Source organism: Coffea arabica, chromosome 3c (genome assembly GCF_036785885.1).
Source record: "Coffea arabica cultivar ET-39 chromosome 3c, Coffea Arabica ET-39 HiFi, whole genome shotgun sequence".
NCBI lineage: Eukaryota > Viridiplantae > Streptophyta > Magnoliopsida > Gentianales > Rubiaceae > Coffea > Coffea arabica.
Window position 1 is genome coordinate 37,296,191 of NC_092314.1, and position 6,055 is coordinate 37,302,245.

The window sequence follows — 6,055 nt, forward strand, 5'->3', positions numbered from 1 at the left end:
GAAAAATAGTCAATGGTCGTACCTTGACTGTCGAAAGAGTAAGGAAAAACTGGTTATCAGAGCTTGTTGGTAGTTTTAACTAACCTAGCAATGGAGGAATAGAATATCTTTGCGTCAGTGATCATGCATTTGGACCAGTCTTGAGAAGTTGAACCTTTGAATAGAATTTTATTTACCATTGTTTCTATCTAATTATTCCTTGTTGGTATTGTTGAGTTAATCAAATTGCATTTAATTTTTATTATTCTTTATTATTGTCCATTTAAATCCCCTATTTTCCTTAGCTTAAAAAGAAATGAATTTCTATTCATTCCTTGAGGAGACGACCCTGATTGTCACTGTCTATGAGTTAATAATTTTCTGTCAGCTAGTCAATTCTGGTATATCGGATTAAGCAAACTCTTCCGACTCAAGGTGAATCAAGTAACTCATTACATATTTAAAGTCCCTGGAGTCTCAAGTTTTTGAGAAATTGCCATCATATTCTCAACATATTTTTATGTCCTAGATATGGGAGATGAAAAGTCATTAAATCTGTCACCTATTTTGTTAGGTAGACTTTTTTTAAGCACTGTTAGGACAAAATAAGATGTGAATGAGGGTACTTTGTCAATGGAGTTTGATGGAGGAATTTTAAATTTGAATATTTTTGATGCGATGAAATACCCAAAGGAATCTAACTCAGTTTTTGTTTTGAGTGTTATAGAACTCCTTGTACAGGAAACTTTCGAATTGGATGGGAAGGATGCACTGGGAGTGGCTTTGACCAAGCATATTGAGTTGAGAGCAACTCTTAATGTGGAAATAAGTGATGAATACCGTGCGGTTGTAGCAGTGCATTCACTCATACCCATTTCTTTAAGGTATGAGTTTACTTCTCTCTTTGTACCAGGAACTCAGATTAAATTTCAATATTTTTGATGCGATGAAGTACCCGAAGGAATCTAACTTAATTTTTGCTTTGAGTGTTATAGAACCCCTTGTACAGGAAACTTTCGAATTGGATGGGAAGGTTGCACTGGGAGTGGCTTTGACCAAGCATCTTGAGTTGGGAGCAACTCTTAATGTGGAAATAAGTGATGAATTGTACCGTGCAATTGCAGCAGTGCATTCACTCATACTCATTTCTTTAAGGTATGAGTTTACTTCTCTCTTTGTACCAGGAACTCAGAAAAAGTTGTTGCCTTCTGTTGTGTGGGCACCAGAGTTGGAGCTCAAATCTCTCCCAAAACATTTGAAGTATGCATTTCTAGGGGACAAGGAAACACTGCCATAATCATTTCTGAACACTTATCGCCGAGTCAAGAGGACAAACTGGTGTGACTTTTTTGGGCTCATAAAGAGACGATTGGGTAGAGTATAGACATCAAAGGAATCAGTCCATCCCTATGCATGCATAGAATACGGCTCGAAATGATATGAAATCAGTAAGACAGGCGCAACGAAAATTGAACCCGCTGATGATGGAAATAGTTAAAAAGGAGATACTTAAACTCCTGGAGGTGGGAATTATTTTTGCTATTTCGGACAGTCCATAGGTGAGCCCCATTCAAGTAGTCCCGAAAAAGACGAGAATAACTGTAGAAGAGAACTAGGAAAACAAGATAGTTCCAGTCAGAAAATCCACAGGATGACACTAGTGCATCGACTATCGGAGATTAAATGCCGTGACGAAAAATGACCATTTCCCTCTCCCTTTTATTGACCAAATGATAGAGAGGTTGGTTGGTCGTGTTTATTACTGTTTCTTGGATGATTTTTCAGGTACTTTCAAATCGTGATAATACCGGAGGACCAGGAAAAAAATTACATTTAGCTATCCATTTGGTACTTTTGCTTACCGTAGGATGCCTTTCGGCCTCTGTAATGCTCCAGTAACTTTTCAAAGATGCATGGTAAGTATTTTTTTCGAATATGTAGAAAAGATTATTGAAATATACATCCATGACTTTAGTGTATATAGAGATAGTTTTGATGAATGCATTGACAATCTAGCTCTAATTTTAAAAAGGTGCATAGAGACGAACTTGGTTCTTAACTGAAAAAAATGCCACTTTATGGTAGAGTATGGTATCATTTTAAGACATGTAGTGTCAGTTAGAAGAATAGAGGTAGATAAAGTAAAAATAGACCTTATTTTTGTTTTATCTTACCCCATAAGTGTACGGAAAGTACGTTTCTTTTTGGACCATGCAAGGTTCTATAGGAGATTCATCAAGAATTTTTCAAAGATTGGAACTCTCTTGTTCAAACAGTTGCAAAAGGATGTAACATTTGACTTCACCAATGAATGTAAGGCGGCATTTAATAAACTGAAGGAACCGTTGACATCGCCACCCATCATTCAATCCCCAGACTGAAGCCTCCCATTTGAAATAATGTGCGACGCTAGTGATTACACAGTGGAAGTAGTATTGGGGCAAAGGATTGGTAAGGTGGTGCATGTAATTTACTATACATCAAAAGTATTGAATGGAACTCAACTTAAGTATTCTACGACGAACAAAGAATTATTAGCTGTTGTTTTTACACTAGAAAAATTTAGGTCTTATTTATTGGGTGCAAAAGTAATAATTTTCTGTAATCACGCAGCCTTAAGGTACTTGTTAATGAAGAAAAATGCAAAACCAAGGCTCATAAGATGGATTCTACTCCTACAAGGGTTCGACTTGGAGATTAAAGATAAAAGTGAAGCAGGGAACCTGGTGGCTGATCACTTGAACTGCTTGCTTACAAACAAGGAGGATCAACCATTAAGAGAAGCGTTTCTAGAGGAGCAATTATTTGCCATTGATTCGTCTGCACCTTGGTATGTTGATATTGTGAATTTCTTAGTAACTAATCAATTTACCTGCAAATTGGCCAAAGGTTAAGAGAGACAAATTGAAAAGTGATGCTAAACACTACATTTGGGACGACCCATACCTTTGGAGGCAATGTTCGAATCAAGTGCTAAGAAGGTGTGTAAGTGCAGGTGAATTCCACTCTATTTTAACTTTTTGTCATTCATTTGCATGTAGAGGGCACTTTGGGCCAAAGCGAATAGCTCGTAAGGTGTTGGAGAGTGGCTTTTATTGGTGCACCCTTTTTAAATATGCATATTTATTCTGTAAATCTTGTGATAAGTATCAAAGGGTGGGGAATATTTTTCATAGGAACCAAATGCTTCAATCCCCCATGTTGTTTGTTGAAATTTTTGATATTTGGGGTATAGATTTCATGAGTCCTTTTCCCTTATCTTTTGATTTCTTATACATCTTACTTGTTGTTGATTATATTTCCAAGTGGGTGGAAGCAAAAGCCACTCGGACTAATTATTCTAGAGTGGTTGCAGAATTTATAAAGTCTAACATCTTTATTCGCTTTGGAATGTCGAGAGCTGTAGTGAATGATAAGGGAACACATTTTTGTAACAAAACAATTGCTACCTTGTTCCGCAAATATGGCGTACTCCATAAAGTATCCACACCCTATCATTCACAAACAAATAGTCAAGTCGAAGTATCAAACAGAGAGATCAAGTCCATTTTGGAGAAGATGGTGCACACTGATAGAAAGGATTGGAGCTTGAAATTGGAAGATGCACTATGGACTTACCGCACTGCGTACAAGACGCCGATTGAAATGTTCCCATACAGACTAGTCTCCAAAAGCCATACCACCTCTCAATAGAATTTGAGTACAAGGCATTTTGGGCAATTAAGCAGTGTAATATACACCTTGTGGATGTCGGGAAGTATAAAAAACTCCAATTACAGGAGTTGGAAGAACTAAGGAATGAGGCTTATGAGAATGCAGTGGTTTACAAGGAGAAGAACAAAATTTTTCATGATCAACAAGTCTCAAGAAAATCATTTGTAGTGGGGCAAAAAGTCCTCCTGTATCACTCGAGATTTAAATTTTTTTCCGATAAATTGCGTTCTCGTTGGATTGATCCATTTGTCGTTTCTAATGCTCGTCATTATGGTGCAGTGGAGATTCAGAGTTTGAAGACAAAAAAGAGGTTCGTGGTGGATGGCAATCGTCTCAAATCTTACTATGAAGGATTTTTCATTGAGGAAGTCGAGTTCATGTAACTCGAAGATCCAATTTATTCTGTTTAAGAGTTCCAACCACATCTAGCCTAAGACGTTAAAGAAAGGTGCTGCTTGAGAGGTAACCCAAAGATATTTGTTTTAGTTTTCTTATGTTTTTGAAGTTTTTTTTAAGTGTTAGTTGCGTTTAGTGATTTATTGCTTTAGTGGCAAGAAGCTAGCAGTTAGACATGCCCACGCCAAGTGCCAAGTGGTCGCGTCTAAGGAAAGCAATTCGTGTCTTCAGGCCGAAGACTCTCTATTAGTTAAGCATGACCACGAGGAACTCAATTTCCGAAAATTGGTCAGAAGACTCTCTAGTAGTTAGGCGTGCCCACGCTAGGTGGTTACGCTTAAAGATTTTAATTTCGAGCGGTTGGTCAGAAGACTCGAAGGCAACTAGGCATGCTCACGCCTAACACAGAGGTTCCTTCATATATAAAAAAAAAGGGTAAAAGGATGAAATTGCCCTCTCTTATTTCAAAAAAAAAACCCCACCGTTGCCATACTTCTCATTTTCTTTCATTTGCTTTCTTCTTCTTTCTTTTCTTCCTTTCTTTCTCTTTCACTTCTGCCGCTCGTGATCGCGTGCCAGCACGCCAACCCGCACCATTCGTGCATGTCACCCACGCACTCTGCCGCTTCCGTTGCTGCCTTTCCCACATCACCACTACCGTGAGCTTGACACCTCTATTGCCATCGCCATTGCGCCCCTGCCTGCTCTAAAATTCTGATTATTTCTTTCCCTACTTTTCTCTTTTGTTAGCTGAGGACAGAGACATTGTTTGGTAGCTGATGATAGATATTTTGTGCTTATTTGGGATGCTTTGAATTCTTATTTTGCTAGTCCTGGCTGTCTGTTTAATTTCATATCGAGGTTGTGTGTATTTAGGGGAGAATTCTAGGGTGTTTTTCTTTCTCATTAACTGCTTGGTTTCTCTTGTTGTTGGTTGACACTTAGCACGTCTGTGCCTATACCCCGTGAACTTGACTGCCTCGAGTTCCGCTCGAGTAGTTGAAATTGTGATTGGGGACCCCTTATTTAGTTGCCTTGCCAGTTGACTTGTTTTCCTGTTTAGTGTTTGTGTATTGTTCTTCTCCTGTTTCACTGGTGTTGATGGTTAAGACAAAGGATAAAAATAGAAACAGATCGTCCACTTCCACCCCACAACCCACTGTCCCTTTAAGTAGACCTTCCCAAGCATCTGCTTCGGGTTGCCCTCGGCCCACCTTGGGAGAAATAGGAGGTTCACCTTTCCTCCCCGGCCCACTTTAGCGGACATTTGACCTTCACCAGGGCAGCGGATAAGGAATGGTATGTCACTGCGTGCTCAAGGAAAACAACTCCTTGTAAATTTATCCATAGCCCCACACTCGACCTTTTAAGCATTAGAGATGAGGTCACCAAGAGGATAACTGCCATTGATTGGACAAATTATGCTTCCATTGTTTTGCCTGCTTTCACTGAGTTAACATGGGAATTTTATGCCATTTCCGAGTTCACTGTACCTGATGAATTCTCTGTTACAATGCTTAAGATGGTTCGGTTTAGATTGATGGGTAGGGAATTCAAATAGTTCATCACTGAATTCAATTTAACTCTTGGTTTCATTGACATTCCCTATTCCCAATCTTTTAATATTTGGAGAGTGTCTGTGAATACACTGAACCCTTTTTCTCTCATAATACTGGCTACTGGAAGGATCTGTTCGTTGACACCCAATCATATGATCCTAGCTAGTCTAAAACCTTTTTCCTTAATAACCCCTTTTTTTCGTTATATACACCGTTTTATAGCCTATAGCTTCTCAGGTAGGAAAGAAAGTTTGAGTACTTTGACCAAACTCAAGTTCTTTTTTATTTGGTGCATGGTTACTGATGTTAAAGTTAACTTGGGGTGTTGGTTTTGCTTCTCACCTCTGGACTGTTTTGAATAAGAAAAATAATCCATTAATTTTTGGTTCATTTATCGCTCGTTTGGC